We start from the raw sequence: 25,957 nt of genomic DNA, 5'->3' as shown, positions 1-25,957 counted from the left end.
TGTCGATAAGTTAAAACAATTCAGGAGAATATGTTGATCTGACCTTACCACTAGTTTATTCACAGGCCTCTTGTGGGGATAATTAGAAAGTAGTTATTTCACATGAACTTTTGATACCCCAGAAAGGAGGGGGGGGGGGGGGGGGGGGGTTCTCCCTATATTTTTGTATGTACGATTGTGACGCAAAAACAGGGTCCCTTATTTTCATGTCTTGCTGATAAGAACAGGGTTGTTTTTTCATGCCCTGCTGTCGGGAACAGGTTTATTTTTAAACAATCGATTTAAAAAGGACAGATTGGATACTGGATATTGACACAAGTATGTTTTTGCTTACTTAATAAACTGTTTGGTGACAGGTTTTATATTTCTGAACTAGTCTAGAAAATATAGGTCTCTGTCCAGAACAAGGTATACAGTTTCCGAGTGTGTCTAGAACAGGGTATACATTTTCGAATTCTAAGCATGTCTAGATCGAACAAGTGATTTTTTTTCAATTTTTTTTTTCTGGTTAGATCAGGGTATGATTTAGAAAGTGCTGTCGGCACAGTTATACCCGAAAAGATAGACAGTTACTTCCCCCTCCCCCGGAATATACACAGATAGGTATATTGTGTAACTGGACAGATGCGTTTTTTAGTCTATATTAGTATATTTTGTACTACTGCTCACTCGACTGTTTTTCAAGATTTACTCAAGTACATGCATAGTATACGGCTAGGCGCTAAGCGGTGCGCACTAGGATGGAAGTCGTACGATGAACAATATTGTCTCAGAATGTCACAGGATCCAGCTGGTTCCTGGGCTTTCGTTGACCCTGACTTATGGCTGCTCAATATGTATCCTCCGTCTAGTATTGGTATTGGCAATAAGTATGGGGTGCTTAAAATGTTACGCATTCAATTAACAAAGTTCATGCGTGAATCAATCAGGTGCTTATACTCATTCTTGTTTAAGATGCTTTGATCAGCACCCACTTATGATTCAGTGCCCCAGACAAGACTGTTGTCCTGAAGGCAGGCAAATGTAAGATTGAAGCAAATTAGACCTCAGTTTAGACCGAGATTTAAGGCTCGTGTATGAAACTCGTTGCAGTATCCCATCAATACGAACTCGTATACTGGGCAAAATATGAAGTGAATTTTTAGCAAATGCAATTACAATTGATCTTAAAGAGATATCAAATTGAGAATGTTTGTGACACTTATCTTATGTTTAATTTTGTATAGAATTTGGATTGTATTGATTTCGAATCCAAACTGATGTATCATCTATTGGATAAAGGGTGGACTCCATTAAACACAACTGAATTAAAAGAATGCAACTTGGGGGTTATACAAAAGTGTAGATTCCTAGCTCCGACTGAGGGGTTTACTTTTGGCTTAAGGTTATCATATGAACTACCGCCGCAAATAAATTTAATGTCTTAAGCACGGAAATTCGTATTATTATGTGAAAATCAATCAAGAGCTGGGATCGGATACTTTTAATCGTATTAAATTGTTAAATGTTAATTTGATCCTCTCAATTTAGCAACATTTTTTTTATTATTATTTATTAAGAATATATTAAAATCAAGCACTATATTTGATAATTAACAGCAAATATCAAAACAAAGTTAGTAAGGATGTTGATTCGTCCTCTAGTATTGTTATTAAAGAGTAAATATATTCAGATTCGAGCGTTGTATATTCCAGGCTCAAGTAATGCAGGTGCAGATTCTCTGTCTCCTTTTCGGGTGATCCGTTCCCGTTCATTGGGACCGGAAGCATTAATTTTATTATACCAGACATTCCTAATATGAACTTTCATATGGTCATTTCGAAACTGGAATAGGCTTTCAAATAAACAATTCGGTAGTGATAGTACAGAAAAGTTTACCCGGGCTTTAAATTTGTTAAACAGTTTCAGGAAAGATTTTGGTCTTTCCAAAGTATGGCTCCTTGCTGGACATTGTTGCTCTTACTGCATATATGTTAAATTAGGTTTGCTTATTCAACAATACGTACACATCGATCAGGCTTGTTCGGGCTTAGCATTTACAATAAGCTAAATGATTATGAAGACTTTAGTAAAAATTAATAGTAAGCAATGGTTTTGAGCGTTCAAGGTTGCTTCAGAGGGACACTAGGCTGACTTTTTAAGAGAAATATTGCATCGTATTTTGTCAATATTATCAGGTATACGAAGTTCTGCATACAAAGCTAGGCTATTCCAGGCGGTTTTTTCCTGGTTCGGGAGTTAACAGTTCAAAATATGAGCAATGCATGTTCTACATATCATGCTTTAAACAAGAATGATGTCAAAATTTACAAGAAATATGTAGAAATTCATTTGGTTTCATCTAAGACCGATCAGTTTGGTAGAAGGTTAACTATACACATTCCTGCGCACTTAGGCAATTTGTCCAGTGGCTTTTATTGCTTTACTATTTGCCAGATAGACTTGTAGTAGGTGGACCGCTATTTTGTCTTTTGATGGTTAGCTAGTTTGACTAAATACCAATTTTCTGCAATACTCAAAATATCTATACATGCTTTAGGTATTAAATATTCTCGTTGTTCGTCGAACTCATTCAACATAGGTATGGACCTATAATGGTTTTCTTCTATAAATTGTGACTTGGATGGAGATTTGTCTCTTGGCACTCATACCACATCTTCCTATATATATATATGGAGATAGCATGTGTCGTTGATGGATTATCCAATAAAAATATTTAGGTCGTTTGAAAGCGGGTGCATATTTGCGTTACATAATTATACGAATTCCCATTTAATTGTGTGTATGTTGCTGTTTCTCCTATAAGGGTTTGGATTGTTTGGTCGTCAATTATTAAGATTGTGTTTTTGGAAGCAAAACAACGACCGGGAAGAGCGAACATTTGATGGTAGGTTTGTTTTTACCGATGGATTAACTATCTCTAAGGTGAAGAATCGCATTGATATAATGCGAAGATTTGAAGATCCTCTCAGCTATATTATAGTGCACAGTGGGAAATGATATATATAAAATATCAAACTAGGTTACTTGCATTATCAGTTTGTTCAATTTATGTCAAGGTTATATATTGATTTGCCTGATACAACTTGATTTGGTCTCAAGTTTTATTGCCCAGACTGCAATGACGGTCTTCAAACAATGGGAATTGTAATGTATGGACAAGTGCAGGCGTCTGTTAAACAGCTCCATTGTTGTCCACATGACAAAGCATGGATGCTACATAAAAGCTAAACACGAGTCTCTATCAGAAGATGGGGTGTATTTTACAAAGAGAAGAACATTTTTTTCTGAACTTAATACAGGGAGCCCTAGAAACAATAATTTCTAGTAAGACGGGTAGCATTACTTTTCCAGACGACTATTCCATGCTTTGACTCGTTGTCAGTAACAAATGCCTATATATGATCTTAGTGAACAGTTGAACGAAACATCGGCGTTATTGGGCTGTTTTATAAATAATACAAATAGTTGCTTGTTAATTTACAATTTATTTTAATTTACAATTTATTCCATGGCATATTCATTTATCAGAAATTATTTTAATCAAATTTTGCTGGAAATGGCACAGCTATGCGCAGCTCCCCCCAATTTTATTGGCGGTTGACGGTTCTGTGAAAATTTTAACTGTAGGCTAAAATTGTCGCAGCACCGCCAATTTGGCAGATTTCGCTGCGCTTAGATAACATATTTGCAGTTTACAGACTTATTGTAATCGTATGATAGCATTAGCCTCTGATTTCCAGGGTTAATAGCTTATCTTGAACTTCCCCTTTTCATATATGGTCTGCCACCTCAAACATATTCGGCGATCATCATATAACATTTTCAAAGACACATATGCATTTTTATCAGTTAATTTTAGTTCAAAGATCTACATGTATCACAAATTGCATTTCATATAATAGTACATATATCATATCACAAATTGCATTTCATATAATAGTGCATATATCATATCACAAATTGTATTTCATATAATAGTACATATCATATCTGTTAATAAATGCTGTGGCCATTTCCTGCCAATAACAATCTTGTTATTTTTTACGAGCATCTAAGATAATAGGATTTAAAATCTAAATTTTAAATCAGTTATCGGTAGTGCTTAAAGGTGTCAGACCACCAATTAAAAGTCCCTATCTGTTCAACCAAATTTTGCAATTTTCATAGCTTTCTAATTTTTTTATCTTAAGTTTAACCTCTTACAAACCAGGTATGTCCTGAATCGTACAGGTATCACCTTTCTTCATGCCAATTTTCAGCATACCTTTAAAGCCATATAAGAAAGAAGAGACCTTCCGAATGGATGTACCACTAAAAATAACCCCTGGTTTTCTTGAAATCTTAAATTAGTATACTATGGAGCACATTAATCCTCAATTTTTAATGTCAACTCATAGACAAGTAAATTTGGGCTCAAAATAGTCTTAATATATTTCTCTTTCACCAAAAGTTTCATTTCTGCAAATTTGTTGGGTAGTTTAAGTAAACAATGACATCAAATGCACTATTTTTTGTCCGAGTAGGCCTACTTTCACATACGTTCTAAATTTGAGGGAGTAATTGGTGGTGTGACACCTAAAGAGACAAAAAAGTTGATTAGAAATCTTTTATTTTGCTTTATTCTTAATCCTTAGTCAATATGTAGTTAAAAACAGCCTATCTGAGCATAATGCGACTTATATTAAAATTTTCACAGCTCAATTTAAACTGACTGTAATGTATGACTTTGATAGAAAATACTTGAAAATTTCATTTTGGGCTACAGGAACATAAACTTTCAATATCAAGATCAGTTTTTTCTGATTTTTCCTTGTTTGTTCTACTTCTTTAAAGAGTTTCCACAATTTTTGCAATGAATTTAGTAAAAAATCCAAGGTATTGAAGTGTCAAGGAATATTGACCCCCCTTTTTTTCATCTGGTGTCAGTAAAGTACTACAAATTGATCAAAAGTGCAGTCATGGTCATTTAACTGTGTTTATTTACATCAGTTAATAAAATTTAAGATATGAAAATTTCATTTGGAATAATAAATGGTACTTTTGTGAGTTTCTGCATTGTTTACATTAGGCTATGCTATCTGCCAAGTACATATTATGACGCAATGATATAAGGGGTAAAAATCAAATAATTTCATTAAATCTGCATGACAAAATTTGTTTGGGGGTAGTAAACAACCTATGTTTCAATGTTTAACACCACAGAATAACTTTCTGTGCATTTATAACATTATTTAGGACATTTTTTTATATAAAAGCATATTGTCAGGGTGGGAAAAGCTAAAAATAGCACAAACTCAAGTTTTAGGCTCTAAATTTGCAATATGTGACATTTTGCCCCCAAAAAGATTGAAATGTGGCTACTATTATCTCAAATGATCAGTTAAGACAAAAAAAAACAATTGTTTTCTGATTTTGATGTTTCACCGCATTTTGCTTAAAGAGACAAAAAAGTTGATTAGAAATCTTTTATTTTGCTTTATTCTTAATCCTTAGTCAATATGTAGTTAAAAACAGCCTATCTGAGCATTATGCGACTTATATTAAAATTTTCACAGCTCAATTTAAACTGACTGTAATGTATGACTTTGATAGAAAATACTTGAAAATTTCATTTTGGGCTACAGGAACATAAACTTTCAATATCAAGATCAGTTTTTTCTGATTTTTCCTTGTTTGTTCTACTTCTTTAAAGAGTTTCCACAATTTTTGCAATGAATTTAGTAAAAAATCCAAGGTATTGAAGTGTCAAGGAATATTGACCCCCCTTTTTTTCATCTGGTGTCAGTAAAGTACTACAAATTGATCAAAAGTGCAGTCATGGTCATTTAACTGTGTTTATTTACATCAGTTAATAAAATTTAAGATATAAAAATTTCATTTGGAATAATAAATGGTACTTTTGTGAGTTTCTGCAGTGTTTACATTAGGCTATGCTATCTGCCAAGTACATATTATGACGCAATGATATAAGGGGTAAAAATCAAATAATTTCATTAAATCTGCATGACAAAATTTGTTTGGGGGTAGTAAACAACCTATGTTTCAATGTTTAACACCACAGAATAACTTTCTGTGCATTTATAACATTATTTAGGACATTTTTTATATAAAAGCATATTGTCAGGGTGGGAAAAGCTAAAAATAGCACAAACTCAAGTTTTAGGCTCTAAATTTGCAATATGTGACATTTTGCCCCAAAAAAGATTGAAATGTGGCTACTATTATCTCAAATGATCAGTTAAGACAAAAAAAACCAATTGTTTTCTGATTTTGATGTTTCACCGCATTTTGCTTAAAGGTGTCAGACCACCAATTAAAAGTCCCTATCTGTTCAACCAAATTTTGCAATTTTCATAGCTTTCTAATTTTTTTATCTTAAGTTTAACCTCTTACAAACCAGGTATGTCCTGAATCGTACAGGTATCACCTTTCTTCATGCCAATTTTCAGCATACCTTTAAAGCCATATAAGAAAGAAGAGACCTTCCGAATGGATGTACCACTAAAAATAACCCCTGGTTTTCTTGAAATCTTAAATTAGTATACTATGGAGCACATTAATCCTCAATTTTTAATGTCAACTCATAGACAAGTAAATTTGGGCTCAAAATAGTCTTAATATATTTCTCTTTCACCAAAAGTTTCATTTCTGCAAATTTGTTGGGTAGTTTTTAAGTAAACAATGACATCAAATGCACTATTTTTTGTCCGAGTAGGCCTACTTTCACATACGTTCTAAATTTGAGGGAGTAATTGGTGGTGTGACACCTCATACCACTGTCCGTCGTTATACTACTTCGTCAAGTAATAGTATTTGGTTTCTAGTTGGATTATCGATATTTGCAAGTGATTGATTTACCCATAATCCTCCTTTTGACGTCGACATTTAGGAAAAACAGACGCATTTTTAGCCATAGATTTATCTTCTAAAACCCGCCCACCCTCCCTCAAATTAGTAGAATGCAATACCTACGGAAGATACTGCTGTTTTGTTTTGTTTGTTTATTTCAGAATTGTATTGTCTACATCGATTAAACCATCACTCAATGTGGAAAGATGTACAAAAGTTTTAATGACGAGACGGTCATTCAAGAAAAAAGACGAATCCTGGGCGAGGAGTGGACTTGCATGCATATAGAAATTGAATAAATAACTTGGAAAGAAATCTACATTCAAACATGTAAACTTTGCGTTGGTAGCGACAACTTCTGATATCCAGGGTTAGTCGCTTGATTTATGGCAGATTTCGCTGCGCTTAGATAACATATTTGCAGTTTACATACTTATTGTAATCGTATGATAGCATTAGCCTCTGATTTCCAGGGTTAATAGCTTATCTTGAACTTCCCCTTTTCATATATGGTCTGCCACCTCAAACATATTCGGCGATCATCATATAACATTTTCAAAGACACATATGCATTTTTATCAGTTAATTTTAGTTCAAAGATCTACATGTATCACAAATTGCATTTCATATAATAGTACATATATCATATCACAAATTGCATTTCATATAATAGTGCATATATCATATCACAAATTGTATTTCATATAATAGTACATATCATATCTGTTAATAAATGATGTGGCCATTTCCTGCCAATAACAATCTTGTTATTTTTTACGAGCATCTAAGATAATTGTTCCTCTCCACGGATATCTTTAGTAAAAGGCGAAAGATATATTCGTGGTTTGAAGAGAAACCAGAGTAACTCGACTTGCACAAACATTGAATATACAGAATAATGTAAATGTTTTCTGAGAGAAGGTGTTTGCGAAAATGAACTTTTTGCAAACATCCTTAAATTCTACCCAATAAGTATCTACACATGGCACATTTATGCCGTAGAACCATGTTGGCAATTTATGAATTTGATAGATTTTTCATATTTTTGTTGTGTAACAACGTGATCATATTACAACCGAATGGAGCCACGGCAATGCACATACACACAGTATAAGAACGAATATACAACGTATGCATAATGAAACCATGTATTTCACTTTGTCAAAACACGCTAAGCTATAGAAAACAATTTATTGGATGGAAAAACATGCTCTTAAACTAATCGCTACTTTGCCGTGAATAAACTCAAACTGAAACGATACAGAGAAGAGTAGCGTCATGGCGCATGGCGCACGCAAAGAAATCTCCGTAAATCACTCTCTTTATATTGGGCATGACAAACTTCTGCAACTGCTTCTTTCTAATTTCTTTACTTCCCCTCTAAGCACGAACTAGAAATAAGTCTATAATAGTCAGTGTCTTTGATATTTTTTTACATGTGGTCTTTGTTCTAGGTAATGCTACATTTGATGGAGAGAGATAAAAAAAAAATTAATAGCGAGGAAAAGGGGGGACCAAGCTGCATATTTAATGTTGTTTATGTTACCCACGTAAAGTGGGTGTAGAGAAATTGTCTATAGACTCATTAATTGTTCCTCTCCACGGATATCTTAAGTAAAAGGCGAAAGATATATTCGTGGTTTGAAGAGAAACCAGAGTAACTCAACTTGCACAAACATTGAATATACAGAATAATGTAAATGTTTTCTGAGAGAAGGTGTTTGCGAAAATGAACTTTTTGCAAACATCCTTAAATTCTACCCAATAAGTATCTACACATGGCACATTTATGCCGTAGAACCATGTTGGCAATTTATGAATTTGATAGATTTTTCATATTTTTGTTGTGTAACAACGTGATCATATTACAACCGAATGGAGCCACGGCAATGCACATACACACAGTATAAGAACGAATATACAACGTATGCGTAATGAAACCATGTATTTCACTTTGTCAAAACACGCTAAGCTATAGAAAACAATTTATTGGATGGAAAAACATGCTCTTAAACTAATCGCTACTTTGCCGTGAATAAACTCAAACTGAAACGATACAGAGAAGAGTAGCGTCATGGCGCATGGCGCACGCAAAGAAATCTCCGTAAATCACTCTCTTTATATTGGGCATGACAAACTTCTGCAACTGCTTCTTTCTAATTTCTTTACTTCCCCTCTAAGCACGAACTAGAAATAAGTCTAATAGTCAGTGTCTTTGATATTTTTTTACATGTGGTCTTTGTTCTAGGTAATGCTACATTTGATGGAGAGAGATAAAAAAAAAATTAATAGCGAGGAAAAGGGGGGACCAAGCTGCATATTTAATGTTGTTTATGTTACCCACGTAAAGTGGGTGTAGAGAAATTGTCTATAGACTCATTAATTGTTCCTCTCCACGGATATCTTAAGTAAAAGGCGAAAGATATATTCGTGGTTTGAAGAGAAACCAGAGTAACTCAACTTGCACAAACATTGAATATACAGAATAATGTAAATGTTTTCTGAGAGAAGGTGTTTGCGAAAATGAACTTTTTGCAAACATCCTTAAATTCTACCCAATAAGTATCTACACATGGCACATTTATGCCGTAGAACCATGTTGGCAATTTATGAATTTGATAGATTTTTCATATTTTTGTTGTGTAACAACGTGATCATATTACAACCGAATGGAGCCACGGCAATGCACATACACACAGTATAAGAACGAATATACAACGTATGCGTAATGAAACCATGTATTTCACTTTGTCAAAACACGCTAAGCTATAGAAAACAATTTATTGGATGGAAAAACATGCTCTTAAACTAATCGCTACTTTGCCGTGAATAAACTCAAACTGAAACGATACAGAGAAGAGTAGCGTCATGGCGCATGGCGCACGCAAAGAAATCTCCGTAAATCACTCTTTTTATATTGGGCATGACAAACTTCTGCAACTGCTTCTTTCTAATTTCTTTACTTCCCCTCTAAGCACGAACTAGAAATAAGTCTATAATAGTCAGTGTTTTTGATATTTTTTTACCTGTGGTCTTTTTTCTAGGTAATGCTACATTTGATGGAGAGAGATAAAAAAAAAATTAATAGCGAGGAAAAGGGGGGACCAAGCTGCATATTTAATGTTGTTTATGTTACCCACGTAAAGTGGGTGTAGAGAAATTGTCTATAGACTCATTAATTGTTCCTCTCCACGGATATCTTTAGTAAAAGGCGAAAGATATATTCGTGGTTTGAAGAGAAACCAGAGTAACTCGACTTGCACAAACATTGAATATACAAAATAATGTAAATGTTTTCTGAGAGAAGGTGTTTGCGAAAATGAACTTTTTGCAAACATCCTTAAATTCTACCCAATAAGTATCTACACATGGCACATTTATGCCGTAGAACCATGTTGGCAATTTTTGAATTTGATAGATTTTTCATATTTTTGTTGTGCAACAACGTGATCATATTACAACCGAATGGAGCCACGGCAATGCACATACACACAGTATAAGAACGAATATACAACGTATGCGTAATGAAACCATGTATTTCACTTTGTCAAAACACGCTAAGCTATAGAAAACAATTTATTGGATGGAAAAACATGCTCTTAAACTAATCGCTACTTTGCCGTGAATAAACTCAAACTGAAACGATACAGAGAAGAGTAGCGTCATGGCGCATGGCGCACGCAAAGAAATCTCCGTAAATCACTCTCTTTATATTGGGCATGACAAACTTCTGCAACTGCTTCTTTCTAATTTCTTTACTTCCCCTCTAAGCACGAACTAGAAATAAGTCTATAATAGTCAGTGTCTTTGATATTTTTTTACATGTGGTCTTTGTTCTAGGTAATGCTACATTTGATGGAGAGAGATAAAAAAAAAATTAATAGCGAGGAAAAGGGGGGACCAAGCTGCATATTTAATGTTGTTTATGTTACCCACGTAAAGTGGGTGTAGAGAAATTGTCTATAGACTCATTAATTGTTCCTCTCCACGGATATCTTAAGTAAAAGGCGAAAGATATATTCGTGGTTTGAAGAGAAACCAGAGTAACTCAACTTGCACAAACATTGAATATACAGAATAATGTAAATGTTTTCTGAGAGAAGGTGTTTGCGAAAATGAACTTTTTGCAAACATCCTTAAATTCTACCCAATAAGTATCTACACATGGCACATTTATGCCGTAGAACCATGTTGGCAATTTATGAATTTGATAGATTTTTCATATTTTTGTTGTGTAACAACGTGATCATATTACAACCGAATGGAGCCACGGCAATGCACATACACACAGTATAAGAACGAATATACAACGTATGCGTAATGAAACCATGTATTTCACTTTGTCAAAACACGCTAAGCTATAGAAAACAATTTATTGGATGGAAAAACATGCTCTTAAACTAATCGCTACTTTGCCGTGAATAAACTCAAACTGAAACGATACAGAGAAGAGTAGCGTCATGGCGCATGGCGCACGCAAAGAAATCTCCGTAAATCACTCTTTTTATATTGGGCATGACAAACTTCTGCAACTGCTTCTTTCTAATTTCTTTACTTCCCCTCTAAGCACGAACTAGAAATAAGTCTATAATAGTCAGTGTTTTTGATATTTTTTTACATGTGGTCTTTTTTCTAGGTAATGCTACATTTGATGGAGAGAGATAAAAAAAAAAATTAATAGCGAGGAAAAGGGGGGACCAAGCTGCATATTTAATGTTGTTTATGTTACCCACGTAAAGTGGGTGTAGAGAAATTGTCTATAGACTCATTAATTGTTCCTCTCCACGGATATCTTTAGTAAAAGGCGAAAGATATATTCGTGGTTTGAAGAGAAACCAGAGTAACTCGACTTGCACAAACATTGAATATACAAAATAATGTAAATGTTTTCTGAGAGAAGGTGTTTGCGAAAATGAACTTTTTGCAAACATCCTTAAATTCTACCCAATAAGTATCTACACATGGCACATTTATGCCGTAGAACCATGTTGGCAATTTTTGAATTTGATAGATTTTTCATATTTTTGTTGTGCAACAACGTGATCATATTACAACCGAATGGAGCCACGGCAATGCACATACACACAGTATAAGAACGAATATACAACGTATGCGTAATGAAACCATGTATTTCACTTTGTCAAAACACGCTAAGCTATAGAAAACAATTTATTGGATGGAAAAACATGCTCTTAAACTAATCGCTACTTTGCCGTGAATAAACTCAAACTGAAACGATACAGAGAAGAGTAGCGTCATGGCGCATGGCGCACGCAAAGAAATCTCCGTAAATCACTCTCTTTATATTGGGCATGACAAACTTCTGCAACTGCTTCTTTCTAATTTCTTTACTTCCCCTCTAAGCACGAACTAGAAATAAGTCTATAATAGTCAGTGTTTTTGATATTTTTTTACATGTGGTCTTTGTTCTAGGTAATGCTACATTTGATGGAGAGAGATAAAAAAAAAAATTAATAGCGAGGAAAAGGGGGGACCAAGCTGCATATTTAATGTTGTTTATGTTACCCACGTTAAGTGGGTGTAGAGAAATTGTCTATAGACTCATTAATTGTTCCTCTCCACGGATATCTTTAGTAAAAGGCGAAAGATATATTCGTGGTTTGAAGAGAAACCAGAGTAACTCGACTTGCACAAACATTGAATATACAGAATAATGTAAATGTTTTCTGAGAGAAGGTGTTTGCGAAAATGAACTTTTTGCAAACATCCTTAAATTCTACCCAATAAGTATCTACACATGGCACATTTATGCCGTAGAACCATGTTGGCAATTTATGAATTTGATAGATTTTTCATATTTTTGTTGTGTAACAACGTGATCATATTACAACCGAATGGAGCCACGGCAATGCACTTAAAACATTGTTGTGACGTCATTCTATTGTTTTACCTGTTCTTTATGTCAGTGATTGGACTATCATTTACCTATAAGAAACCATTATGTTACCTTTAGCTGTCCAATATTTTTAAGAATAGCCCTATTCTTTCTTAAAAATATTGGACAGCTAAAGGTAGCATAACGGATTCTTACAGGTAAATGATAGTCCAATCACTGAAATATTTTTTTTTCCGACGTAGTCGGTATAGTTTCGGTTTGTGCCCTTTGAACTTAAGGACGCTTAACTATGGCAACAGAATACGCATGCTCGAAAATCCTTTCTGTGATTGGACAAATGTTGTCATGGTGGGTGATTTGGTTGTGTTTGAAAAAACGTCTCGTTAATTATATCGTGATGGAAAGTTAGTGAAAAACTATAAATATTTGAACTAGATCTTACAAAGATTTATATTTTTATCAAAATAATTGTTTCTCCAATAGCTCTTTGCATCCGTGACAGCTGTTTATTCGGGACAATTATATAATTTTTAATGTAAACTTTGTTGTACAAACAATTTCCGCGGGGTTTTGGTGAATGTAAACAGAAAGATACGAGGACCGAGAATACTGAACACAAACAGAGAAAACGTTATCTAAATGGTATCTTTGTGCTTCTGAAGGTTATCGAAATGATAGTTTTAAACATATACTCAAATTTAAATATACGTCGGATATCTTTTTTAAAGATAGTTCTTGTTATTAATTACCCCAATTGTTTGCATCATGTAAAAAAAAAAAAAGCAACAACTATAGAACAAATCACTATTAAAAAAACCATTTTATTAAAGTCACCTTCAAATTCGTGTGATTCTTTGTCAATTGTGTTCTCCAATTTATTTATATTGTAGTCCTGTGTTGTCATTTTGATGTTATATTTCACATGGCCATAAAAGTGCGAGGTTTGGCATGCCACAAAACCAGGTTCAACCCACCATTTTTTCCTTTAAAAATGCCCTGTACCAAGTCAGGAATATGGTCATTGTTATATTATAGTTCGTTTCTGTGTGTATTACATTATAACGTTGTGTCGTTTGTTTTCTCTTATTTTTTAGTGTAAATTCACATTGCGATAAGACGTGTCACGGTACTTGTCTATCCCAAATTCATGTATTTGGTTTTGATGTTATATATATATGTTATATTTGTTATTCTCGTGGGATTTTGTCTATGTGTGTTACATTTTAGTGTTATGTCGTTGTTCTCCTCTTATATTTAATGCGTTTCCCTCGGTTTTAGTTTGTTATCCCGATTTTGTTTTTTGTCCATGGATTTATGAGTTTTGAACAGCGGTATACTACTGTTGCCTTTATTCAAATACAATAATCTTGTCACTCATCAAACGTTTTCTTGAGCAAAGAAATCATTTTCAAATTAATTTTTTACGCTACCAATACTTTATCAATTCCAATATCACAGCCATTTTCTCGTGTTTTTTTGGGGTTGTCTCTGTTAGCAATAGTTCAATACGTTAATTATGCTCGTTGTAAAGCCTCGGTCACACCTTAACGGATAGCTCGAACGAATGCCTAACGGATAACTTTTTTCAATCCGTTCATGTCCGTTAGACGTGCGTTCTTATCCGTTAGACGTCCGTCCATATCCGTTGCATGTCCGTTTAGCGTACGTTTTATCCGTCGACGTCCGTTCTGTCCGGTGGAAAATTTTTAGCATGTTCAAAACATTGAACGGACGTCCAACGGATGAAATATCCGTTGAACGACCGGTAGGCGTCCGTTTTGTACGGTACTCGTCCGTTTCGTTTCCGTTTTGTATCCGTTACGTGTCCGTCGGAGGTCTGGCAGATAAATTCATCAACGGACTTCTAACGGACGTCTAACGGATAAAACGGATGTTGAACGAATGTGAAACGGACTTCTACCGGACGTATAACGGATAAAACGGATGATGAACGGATCTGAAAAGGATTAATGCCAATTGAAATTTTCGCGTCAGAAATGCCAATTAGATTTCTTAAGGTTCACGAATTCTAATTATTTACAATCGATCTTAGAGTAAGGGCACGTCTTCGCAATCAAGCAGCTCTTATTCAGGCCAGACACTGCCCTTTGACCGCATTTTGAAGAACAAATCAAAACCAGTTACACAGAAACATTTTGAATATTTATGCGATTTACAAGTAATATCATAGTCGCCTTTAATTTTTCCGTATATATATATAATGTTCATCCGTTTTATCCGGTACGCTTCCGTTAGGTGTTCGTTTTATGCGGTACTCGTTCGTTGGATGTACGTTCGACATCCGTTCGGTCCGGTACGTTTCCGTTTCTCGTACGTTGCATATCCGGTTTGTGTCTGTTATGTATTCGTTACGCGTCCGTTTTATTTGGTCAGAACATCACGGACTCCCAGCGGATAACAATTTTGTCAACGGACAACTTTCATTTTCATCCGTTAGGCGTCCGTTCGTGCTATCCGGTACGGTGTGACCGAGGCTTAAGTCTTGTTTTTGTTTCTTTTCTGAATTTCTTTTAATCAAAAGATTTATCCTCGTCCGTCTTTATGTTGTTAAAATTGACCTCGGGTGATGCCTTTATTCTTCCTAACATCATGTTCACCTACAATTAAAATGAAAAAAAACAAACAATAAAGTAATCCTTTTAAAATTTGATAGACCATGCCTTAATACAGGGGCCATGAACAACCTAAACCTAATCCTGTGTACAAAGTGCGAATCTAGAACTTCCTTCATGAACTAGGGGACTATAATAGTTTTTATAATTTTCTGGTTTCGGTGTTGATTTACAAGTTGTTGTTTTTTAAGTCTGATATTATTGCTTAAATGTGAGTATAAAGCAACACTTCACTTATGAACGACGATGAATATGGGAAGCAGAATAAAGGAAGACATTACTTCATTTTATCTGTCAAACAAACCGATCGTGTGTTCTATTCGCACTTTGTTCGCAGTGATCGTTTTATAAAAGAAATTTTTCAAAAACAAATCGAGATCATATGCTATTCTTTTTTTCTCATTCACCTCATTAAACCCGATAACAAACAAGAAACTTATAGGAAAGGACTACAGTTTGAAAAACAATATATAAAAAACTTGCCATTATTAGCTGCTTTGACTGTACCCTCTTTGTAGTTTGTAATCCACGTTTGTAATCCACACTGAAATAATGTAGCTGAATAGATTCTGAATACACATATGATTTTATCCAAAGTTTGAAACAACACAATCACTAATTATCTAATAACGACATTACTTTCTTCTTTTTTTCGTTAAAATATAGTTTCATCACTTTATCCATTTTGAAACATAACACGCATGTAAAGGTATTCACGGAAACTATGAGCGGAAAATATGAGTAGTCTTTACTACGCAGAAATCAAATGATACGAATACTCTGTGTCTTAGTCTTCACGTAGCAATACATGTTGTTTACCTTCAGCTGTACTTTCTTTTTGTCTATTGTTTACGTTGAGCTACTTTTTAAAAGGGGCAACATAATTAAAACATTGTTGTGACGTCATTCTATTGTTTTACCTGTTCTTTATGTCAGTGATTGGACTATCATTTACCTATAAGAAACCATTATGTTACCTTTAGCTGTCCAATATTTTTAAGAATAGCCCTATTCTTTCTTAAAAATATTGGACAGCTAAAGGTAGCATAACTGATTCTAACAGGTGAATGTTAGTTCAATCACTGAAATAGAAAAAACTATTAATGACCCTAATTGTTTTCATCATGTAAAGAAAAATACAACCAAAGAACAAATGACAATTAAAAACAACATTTTATTAAAGTCAACTTCCAATACAATAATTTTGTCACTCATCAAAACAGTTTCTTGAGGAAAAAAATCACTTTCAAATTGTTCTTTAACACTACCAATACTTATATCACAATCATTTTTCTCATGTTTTTGGGTTGACTCTTTTTGCACTAATTCAATAAGTTGATTATGCTCGTTGTAAGTCTTGTTTTGGTTGCCAGTCTTGTTTTTGTTGCCTTTATGAATTTCTTTTTTCAAAAGATTTATTCTCGTCCTTCTGTAGGTAATCAAAATTGACCTCTGGTGTTGTTCTTATTCTTCCTAACATCATTTTCAACTACAATTAAAATGAAAAAGCAATAAAGTCATGCTTCTTAAATTTAATAGATCATGCCGAAATACAAGGGCCACCAACAACTTTAACCTTATCCTGTGTACAATATGCGAATTTGAACTTCATTCATGAACTAGGGAGCTATAATACTTTTTAGAATTTTCAGTTTTCGGCGTTGATTTACAAGTTGTTGATTTTTTAAGTGATTAACAGTCTCCGGGACAAGTTTGCAATTCCGCTGAGTGCAAAAGTTGTCACCTTAATTTTTGGAGTTAAGTCAAAACAAAGTTGATAACTTGGTTGGTATTGGTTCCCTGATATTTGTCCTAAAATTTTTTGGATCTAGCACCACTGTTGAAAAAGTTATGCCCCTTTTTTCAACAATTTCCTCAGAGGAAAAGTACTTTTCCTCAAGGGAAATCAAATTTCCCTGAAGGAAAAAGATTTTTCCTCAAGGGAAATTGTTTTTTCCTCAAGGGAAAAAGATTTCCCTTAGGGAATTTGCTGCATAATTATTTCCTTTGAGGAAATTCTATTTCCTTAGAGGAAATTCTTTTTCCTTAGAGGAAATTCTTTTTCCTTTGAGGAAATTTGCAGCTTCAAATTTTCCTTGGAGGAAATACTTTTTCCTGTGAGGAAATTTGTAGCTTCAAATTTTCCTTGGAGGAAATACTTTTTCCTGTGAGGAAATTTTTGACAAACACTTTTCCTTGGAGGAAAATTCAAGACAACAAATTTCCTCTAGGGAAATCATTGTTCTTCAAATTTCCTCTAAGGAAATTTCTGAAGATCAAATTTCCCTTAAGGAAATGTTTTCCCTTATTTTTACTTGTTGAACATTTCTTCACTACACCATGTATACAAACAGTATGAATATAATAATAACAAGACTGTATAATTGATGCAAATGATATTTAAAACTTTAATAAATGTTTGACTCAACATTTTAATGACATTGAAAATAATACAGTCTGACTGTTTAGATCTAGGTATTGTTTATACTTTTTTTATAAATTTAACTTTGATTTATAATTTTTTTTGGAGCAAATGCTTCTATTTTCTTTGTAATTGTTTCAATGCGATACATTAATAAGCAACCAATTTGAATGTCATACCATTTGTGGTGTTCTAAAGAATTTGTTTATATATTTGCAGATTAAATAATAAAATAAACACTTTTCGTGTTATTTTAAATTAGAATTTCTTCTGTTTCAGCTTGTGTACAGTTATTCAATCCAATACGTAAGAATTCAGTGAATACATTATTCCATTCACTAAACAATTCCCTTCAATTCTAAGAGAAATCATTTTTGCAAATTGTTCTTCAATGATCTTCTTCTGTATATTTGATATGAGGGAGCGATGTAAATGAGTGGATAAAACTGGTGTTCCTTTTTTCAACAACAAAATAGTATTTGTTCAGCATTCTCCTTTCTTTTGATTAAGATATGTTGTTGCTTTTATGCAATAGTGTTTTTGTGTATCTATGATAGAACTCCATTTTGTTTATGGTCATTATCATGTGATAATGTTGAAATTTCCTATTTCTTTTTTGCAGGAAAGCACACATTCCATTTCAAATTAATCCAATTATGCACTATGTAAATAAATTTCAACTATAAGTTTCCTCTTCAGTAATGACCTATTGATCATGAAAACCAAGATGTCTGATCACCTATAAATACACAAAATAAACAAATAAAATGTTATAAATGGAGAGAGAAACAGCAATAAATGTTTTTCATGTGTATCTTTCCTTATTAAAATACATTAAGTAAACTTGAACTCGAGAAAAATAAATAACTGCGATGTAGACTAGAAAGTATAAAATGCCAAATAAAGTATTCACGAAAAATTAGTTGATTTACAGAAGTCAAGTCCCTGTTTGCAGGAAATTTACATCATTGGTTGTCTGGTGGAGAGTTGTCTTATTGGCAATCATACCACATCTTATTTTTATATAACCTTGCCATATTCCTATTGTGCCTGTCCAAAGTTCAGAGCCTGTAGCTTTTGTCAGTTTAGTCTGACACTAAAATTTAGTGGTTGTTGTTGTTGTTGTTTCATACCGGTCATATTTATTTTTTGTAATTTATTTTGTTATAAACTAGGCAATTACCATGATTAGTTTTACAGTTTGGATTGTTTCAATGTTTCATCTTTAGGTCTTTTATAGCTGCCTACTTTGACTATAGTATAGGGTATGGATTTTCTCATTATTGAAGGTCGTAACAGGCCTACAATTGCTTTCTCAAAGCCATGATAGTTTTCATATTTAATATACCACATCTTTTAATTTTTATAGTAATCATGATACTAGTAATCATCTTTCAAGTTCAATAACTTTTTTAAAATTAAAAGGTGCCTTACCATTTAGGTTTAGTTGGCTTCTGCAAATTTTACATTGCCTATCATTTCTGCTGTATATAATTTCTCTGTATCTTCTATAGTTCTTGTCCTATACATAAAAGAGTAAAAGTTGAATGACATCTTGCATCAATATTTTTTTCTGTTTAATGTACATTATGTATATTAATGTGTGTTTAATAAAAATCTAAACCATGAGTGCTTGATAAGCTTCTTGCCCTTATAGCTGGTCTTTAAGCTTTAAATGAATTTTAATGATCGACTAAAAAACTATGAGCACTGTGCAAATAAGACCCCTGCCCTCCAAAAAAAACAAAACATGCGCAAACAGTGGTATTTATTGACATAAAACATGTATATAATTTGGCTCCATTTATAGATATATATCTCAAGTGACTATAAGTTTAAGGCTGTGATTTTTTTAACAAATCCATAAATTTCTAAAACCTTTCAAAGTTTTTGAAAATGGACAATTTTAAAATAACTTTGCAACAACTAAAGTTCCTTAACTCTGCATCTTATAAAAAAATATACATGATAAATAGGGAATGATACTCCAGCTTGCATATTATTCAAAGTTTTAAAGGAACATAACTGAAGAACGGTAAAAGTTTTACTACCAAAATTTGAAATTGATCTGATTAAAATTGTGATAAAAAGTATTTTTTTAAAGTTTAATAAAATTTGGTTGAGGGAAACTTTTTTTTCCATTTTTAAAGAACATAACTATAGAATTTAGTAAAAGAGACACTATCAAAATTCAAACTTAATCTGTATTTTGTGATGATAAGCATTGTGTATTGATTTCATAACATTTGGTTGAGACAAACTAAATTTTAGAGAACAGGAAACCAAAAATTCAGCATATTTTCCCCATTTCTAAAGGGGCATAACTCTGATACTCTAGTACAGTAACACTGACATCACCAAAATTCAAACTTGATATGAGAATTGTGATAACAAGCTTTTGTAAAAGTTTAATTGAATTTGGTTGAGGCAAACTAAAGTACTGTAAGAGAACAAAAAACAACTTTGGGACAGACGGACAAACGATCTGACAAGTGTTAAACATTATGACCCCTCCACTTTGGGTCATAACAATAAAAAGGGAGTTTGTCAAGATATAAAAACAATTCACCAAAGTTTCATAAAAATTTGTGAAAGCATTCTTGAGACTATCCTAATCCCAAGTCATGATAGTACAATGACATAAATCAGATTTTTTTTTAAATTAAAAGGAAAATTATCATGTTTATGTTATACAAAAATAATTCACCAAGTTTCATGAAAATTGCTCAAAGCATTATTAATAGTATACGTACTAGAAAAATCCCCGCTTTTATGAATAAAATCCCTAACTTTAAATTAAAAATTTAAAATCCCTAAAAATTAAAAAGGAGCTTAATTATCATGATTATATCAATAGATAATTCACCAAAGTATTATGAAAATTTTATGATTAATGTATTCTAATTCCAAGACTATCTAAGACATGGTTTGTTTGAATTAAAAAAGTTGGAATAAAGTACCTGCTAGAATTCAGGAGAATTAGACCAAATCAGGCTATCTTCTAGATTATCAGACAATTGACTGTACATAGAAAAGGAATTTTCTTTTTTCTTTTTTCTTATTTAGCTATTTGTTATCTCTGTCCTTAATATATACTGAACTAAGCCATTTTTTCACATATTTTTTTTGTTTTTTCTCTCTTGTGACTTGTTATTTAACATAACAAAAAAAAACAAAGGCAATGAAAGAGAAACTGACAATGCCAAGGCAAAACATAAGATGCAGAAAAGAAAAACAAAACAAAACACTAAGCAACACCAACATCACCAAAAAACTAGTGTTGAATTCATGTGCTCAGTCAGTCAGTGAGAGTTCGCAGATCCTGACCTACTATATCTATGCTTAAAAACCTAAAAATCATATAGTTCTAAACATATTTTGTAAATTTATACTTGATTAAAATGTTGTCATAAATAGCATAGACACCTCTGAGTTTTGAGAACCACATGTGTTAATTGTGCGAGTATAATCATTGATAATCATGCACAAGATTGACTTTTAAAAGCCTATATATTGAAATTTTCTGAAAATATTGCATGCATTTATTAATATGACCAATTTCAAGAAATGCACAAAGATGTGAGATGATTTATATAATTGTAATTTCAGGAATTTACAGTAAAGGCTTTTATCCTCACTGCATTTTGCACTTTTCCTAATTCAGGAGGCAGAAGTTATGGCCTTTGTGACCTTTGTATGATTTTTATTTTAGTTTCTTTTTTTATATTGAAGAGTTTAGTATGACGTCCATTATCACTCATGAAACTAGTATACATTTTTGTTTAATGGCAAGCTAAAGCATGCCTCACAGGCACGGATCCAGGGGGGGGGGGGGGGGCTGAAGGTTGGACATGTTGGAACCCCCTTTCTTTATTGGACGATCAATGCATTTGAATGGGGACATGTAGTTGGACACACCCCCCCCTCCTCCCCCCCAAAAAAATTGTCCTGGGTTAGGAACCCCTCCTTTATATGACTAGATCCACCCCAGTCTCAGGTTGCGGGATTTTCTCGTTGCAATGAAGACCCATCGGTGACCTATGGCTGTTATCTGCTCTTTGGTCATGTTGTTATCTCTTTGATACATTCCCCATTTCCATTTCCATTTTCTTTTCGGTTCTATTATAAATATTAGAAACGAGTTTGGCGCCTTTACAAAAATATAATTGTCTGTGCTGATAGGGGAGTATGTGTGCATACCAATATTTAAATTTTCTAGGCCTTCTTTTTGAATATTTTGTGCATTTCTTGGTAAATAACTGTCAGACCTCGGGTGCTGTTGTTTTACAAAAACGGTCAAGTAATGTAGGGGAAAGAAACTAACTAAAAAGACCAAAATAAGCCACAACTAATGGGGGTCTCATTGGGGGTTCTGTTCACGGATCCCGCTTAGTTACTACTTATTTTTTTAGATTCTCGCATGATGCCATCCCGCGTACACTATGTAAGTGAACAATTCTGCTATTTTTGTAATTTCCCATGTCCCGCTAAACTTCATTTCGCGTTTTCACGGCACAATAATTTGAGGGAGGATAGGACCTTTATCGGGACTGCGGGATCGGGTGTTTTTAAGCTCTGGATTTCGGGATTGACCCTTTCGGGATACGATAATTCTTTTTTCGAATTTCGGGACCTCTGGATTTCGTGTTTTTTAAGCCCGGGATTTTGGGATTTCGTGTTTTTAAGTTCGGGATTTCGGGATCAGTACCCCTCCTACCCTCCCTCATAATTTGACTTTCATGTGTCACGTTTACAAAAAATACGCCTCGACAATCCCGAGTCCCGCTCAGACCCCCCTTATAGGTACATAATGAATAGTTTACTATGTAGTCAGTAGTCGGGTCAAATACACATGTATACACTTTTAGACGACCTTAGATTCATTTCACAGCGAAAATACTCATTTATATTGAACATTTTATATCACTTTACATTTAGATTTTATAACTTTTAAAATAAAGACCATATAGATTGAAGATCATTTAATCGAAAGATTATAATTTGTCAATGCGCAACTGTAACCAGGTACTGAATTATTTTTTTGCATGCGTTAAGTTAAAAGTGCCGGGAATAGAAAAGCAAGTTAAACTTCTCATCTGGACTTTTTAATAAGTCTGTATACCGGACCTCTTCTCTATTTTGGGATTGAAAGTTAAAAATGCGGTTTTGAGCCTATTTCTTCTTTTTAATTTGGTAACACGTTAAGCCATTAGTGACACTAATATGGTATATTACCAATAATAAGGCCATATATTTCGGTGTGTAGAAATACCGCAAAAGACTTCTTAGTGCACTAAGAAGAAAGTTTTTGCATTAAGGACACTAAAACGATGTTTTAAGATCACAGCGAACATGAATATAAGAGGATATGATTAAATACCTCAAATCTATAAAGTTAGGTATCAATAGACTTTGTAATTTTGAAGTTAAATGACTTTTTAATCAACGCCTGCCACTCGCCACGTGACCAACGGTTTATTGCAGATTCCCGAATCATCATGTTCAATCAACCTAATCCAATAAACAATTGTCTTTTGATCGTTACTTATTGATTAATCAATGGTTGTTAACCTAACGGTTTAGCGTGGTATAAATTCAAGTTTATGAAAGAAAAATAAAAAATAAATTTTGTGTTTTAAAACTTTGCCTTTGTTATATATATTTAGTTTTTTAGGAAATTGCTATGCAAGCTTTTTTTTATTTAAAGAACCCTATTTTGAGATAAAAATTGAGAAACAAATGCTTTTGATATTTCATTTCCTTACTAACAACACAAGAGTTTACATACTATCATTATTCCTTGAAAGACATTTGAGAGTATGTGGTGTCCATGGGGTTCTTCAAAATCCGATTACAGAAGTAACATATAGAAAAACTCCAAGAGGTAAAATTATATTACGTTTTAAAAAGAGAATTATAGAATAAATCATAACTGTCTTCTATGAACGATAACTTTAAACTGGTGTCAATGCTTTTTTTTAACAATTCATCTTTATTTCAACAATTGAAGATGAATACCATTTTATTTTATAATGTAATAAGCACTATGGGCAGGCGCGGATCCAGAGCTTGAAGTAGGGGTTTGGGGAGGGGTTATGTGAGAAATGTTTAAAACACTAGAGAAGTTTTCATGTTATACCAAACCATATGTTTTTCAATAAATGGCACACTTTTTGTTCATCCGGCATATGGTTACTCTAAATAAAAAAATTTAAGTATTAATTTTATAAGGTTAATTATTTGATTACAGATCGTATCTACCCGTTTTGCAATTGTTGTATCACTCTAAGGGAGGCTAATAAAGATATATATAATAAAATAATAAAATATAGAGATAGCAGCCTTGGATTGTCTTAATTAAATCCTTTGGTCCTCTAATTATCAAGTTACCCTCTGGCCAATGTTATTATGACTTGTGTATATTTAAAGAAGTGTAGCGACAACGTGTCACCCTATTCAGTGCTAGATATTCAAATTATAGTAAAGATAACATTAAAACAAGAAATGGTTAATACAAAAAATATGTTAAGATTTTCAACCGGGGGTGGGGGGGGGGGGGGGGGGGGGGGCTCGCTTTAACCCCCTAAATCCGCTAATGATGTGGGAAAACTAAATTATTTAGTTAACTTAATCATATGACTCTTAAGCCCGTTCTGCCATTATTAAGAAACGCTAACGAACGGAAATGTATGATTTTAAGATTTGGAAATAAATGAAATTGGTGTCACAAATGGTATGTCTGCTTGTATTTAAAATATTTTATAAATAGATATAATGCTCATATACATAATTATTAACGGTTGTTTTACTTCGCTTATTTATAGCATTTAACAAATAACTTCGTATTCTTATTTTCGGCATCAAATAAAAATAATGGAATAAATATATAGGAAGTTCCAATCAATAGACAACGTACAGAACAGAGCAATTCGATATTACTTAGGCGTTCACAGATTTGCACCAATTCTAGCACTGTATGGGGATACTGGATGGATACCAAGTCAGTTTCGGCATTGGGTGAACATTATTCGATACTGGAATAGGCTTTTATCGTTTGAAGACGACCGATTAACGAAAGTGGTGTTCAATATGGATTATGATCGTTGCACAAACAATTGGTGTAGTGACACTTAAAATATTTTCACTAAACTTAATATGTTACATTATTACGAAAGTAGAACAATGGTGGATTTAAAATCTTTTGAACAAATTGTACGAACTTATTACAGTGATATATGGAGAGAGTCCTTGATAAATAAACCAAAGCTACGATCTTACTTAAACTTTAAAACAAACTTCGAACTAGAGCACTTTTATGTAAAACTAAATCTTACGAAACACGCGCGATCTGTGCTAGCCCAGTTTAGATGCGGATTATTACCGATCAGAATTGAGACTGGTAGATATATTGGGGAACCAGTAGAAAACAGACTATGCCGATTTTGTAATTCTCAAAATGTTGAAAGTGAGCTGCATTTTCTTATAAACTGCACATTTTATAATGATATCAGACAAACTGTTTTTAGCGAGATATTAATGGTGCCTGACTTTACGCAACTAGATGAGCAGGGAAAATTAACATTTTTAATGCATGGTGAACCATCCAAGGAAAATAGCTAAATACTTAGCAGCGTCACTTTTCCGTAGAAAACAAACAGTTTACTCTAGTTAACATTCTTAAACTTTTTCACAAACATTAGTTGAATAATATATGAACTTTTACAATCGTTAATTCTTAATCTATAATTATCTGTATTTAAATTTAAATTGGCAATTGACACGTGATATTAGAACATTTATATTGAACTAACAGTAAAAGGTGACTTATTGGTCCATTGGGCCGGGTGTATTATATATGTAATTATATTTTGTACAAATTTATGCTGATTTACACATGTCACTATAATAAACAATTTACTTACTTACTTACTTACTTTATATTTTAAAAGACAAGGAAAGTGAATTAAAAAATATATACAACAAAAATAAGCGAAAGGAGATGTGGTACGGCTGTCAATGAAACACCTATCCACAAAAGTTAAAAATGAAGAAGATGTCAGAAATAAATTGGTCATAATTTATTTACAGTCTAAAACATCGAAGGGACTAAACATCAACCTATACATATTTATACTTGTAATGCATTTGTATATAAACATCGAATCAGAAATATGTTCCTTTCCTAAACATGTT

The 25,957-nt window shown here is 33.3% G+C and overlaps 1 long non-coding RNA gene, 6 other non-coding genes and 1 pseudogene across 7 annotated transcripts; all 8 read right to left on the bottom strand.

Moving 5' to 3' along the window:
- Positions 1-7,606: 7,606 nt before the first annotated feature.
- LOC139509128 (U5 spliceosomal RNA) lies at positions 7,607-7,717 on the bottom strand (annotated as a pseudogene).
- Positions 7,718-8,395: 678 nt separating this feature from the next.
- On the bottom strand, positions 8,396-8,513 carry LOC139509127 (U5 spliceosomal RNA). The gene has a single exon (XR_011661570.1). It is a non-coding gene; the product is annotated as a U5 spliceosomal RNA (small nuclear RNA).
- Positions 8,514-9,189: 676 nt separating this feature from the next.
- On the bottom strand, positions 9,190-9,307 carry LOC139509132 (U5 spliceosomal RNA). The gene has a single exon (XR_011661575.1). It is a non-coding gene; the product is annotated as a U5 spliceosomal RNA (small nuclear RNA).
- Positions 9,308-9,985: 678 nt separating this feature from the next.
- On the bottom strand, positions 9,986-10,103 carry LOC139509129 (U5 spliceosomal RNA). Its single transcript, XR_011661572.1, has one exon. It is a non-coding gene; the product is annotated as a U5 spliceosomal RNA (small nuclear RNA).
- Positions 10,104-10,781: 678 nt separating this feature from the next.
- LOC139509131 (U5 spliceosomal RNA) lies at positions 10,782-10,899 on the bottom strand. The gene has a single exon (XR_011661574.1). It is a non-coding gene; the product is annotated as a U5 spliceosomal RNA (small nuclear RNA).
- Positions 10,900-11,578: 679 nt separating this feature from the next.
- On the bottom strand, positions 11,579-11,696 carry LOC139509126 (U5 spliceosomal RNA). Its single transcript, XR_011661569.1, has one exon. It is a non-coding gene; the product is annotated as a U5 spliceosomal RNA (small nuclear RNA).
- A 679-nt stretch (positions 11,697-12,375) lies between these two features.
- Positions 12,376-12,493, bottom strand: LOC139509130 (U5 spliceosomal RNA). Its single transcript, XR_011661573.1, has one exon. It is a non-coding gene; the product is annotated as a U5 spliceosomal RNA (small nuclear RNA).
- Positions 12,494-17,723: 5,230 nt separating this feature from the next.
- LOC139509125 (uncharacterized) lies at positions 17,724-19,873 on the bottom strand. Its single transcript, XR_011661568.1, has 2 exons — positions 19,199-19,873; positions 17,724-18,503 (listed from the first exon to the last, which is right to left on the bottom strand). It is a non-coding gene; the product is annotated as an uncharacterized lncRNA (long non-coding RNA).
- Positions 19,874-25,957: the final 6,084 nt, after the last annotated feature.

Source organism: Mytilus edulis, unplaced genomic scaffold, assembly GCF_963676685.1.
Source record: "Mytilus edulis unplaced genomic scaffold, xbMytEdul2.2 SCAFFOLD_216, whole genome shotgun sequence".
Taxonomy (NCBI): Eukaryota; Metazoa; Mollusca; class Bivalvia; order Mytilida; family Mytilidae; genus Mytilus; species Mytilus edulis.
Note: the sequence above shows the minus strand (reverse complement) of the source record. Positions and strands in the feature narration are given on the sequence as shown.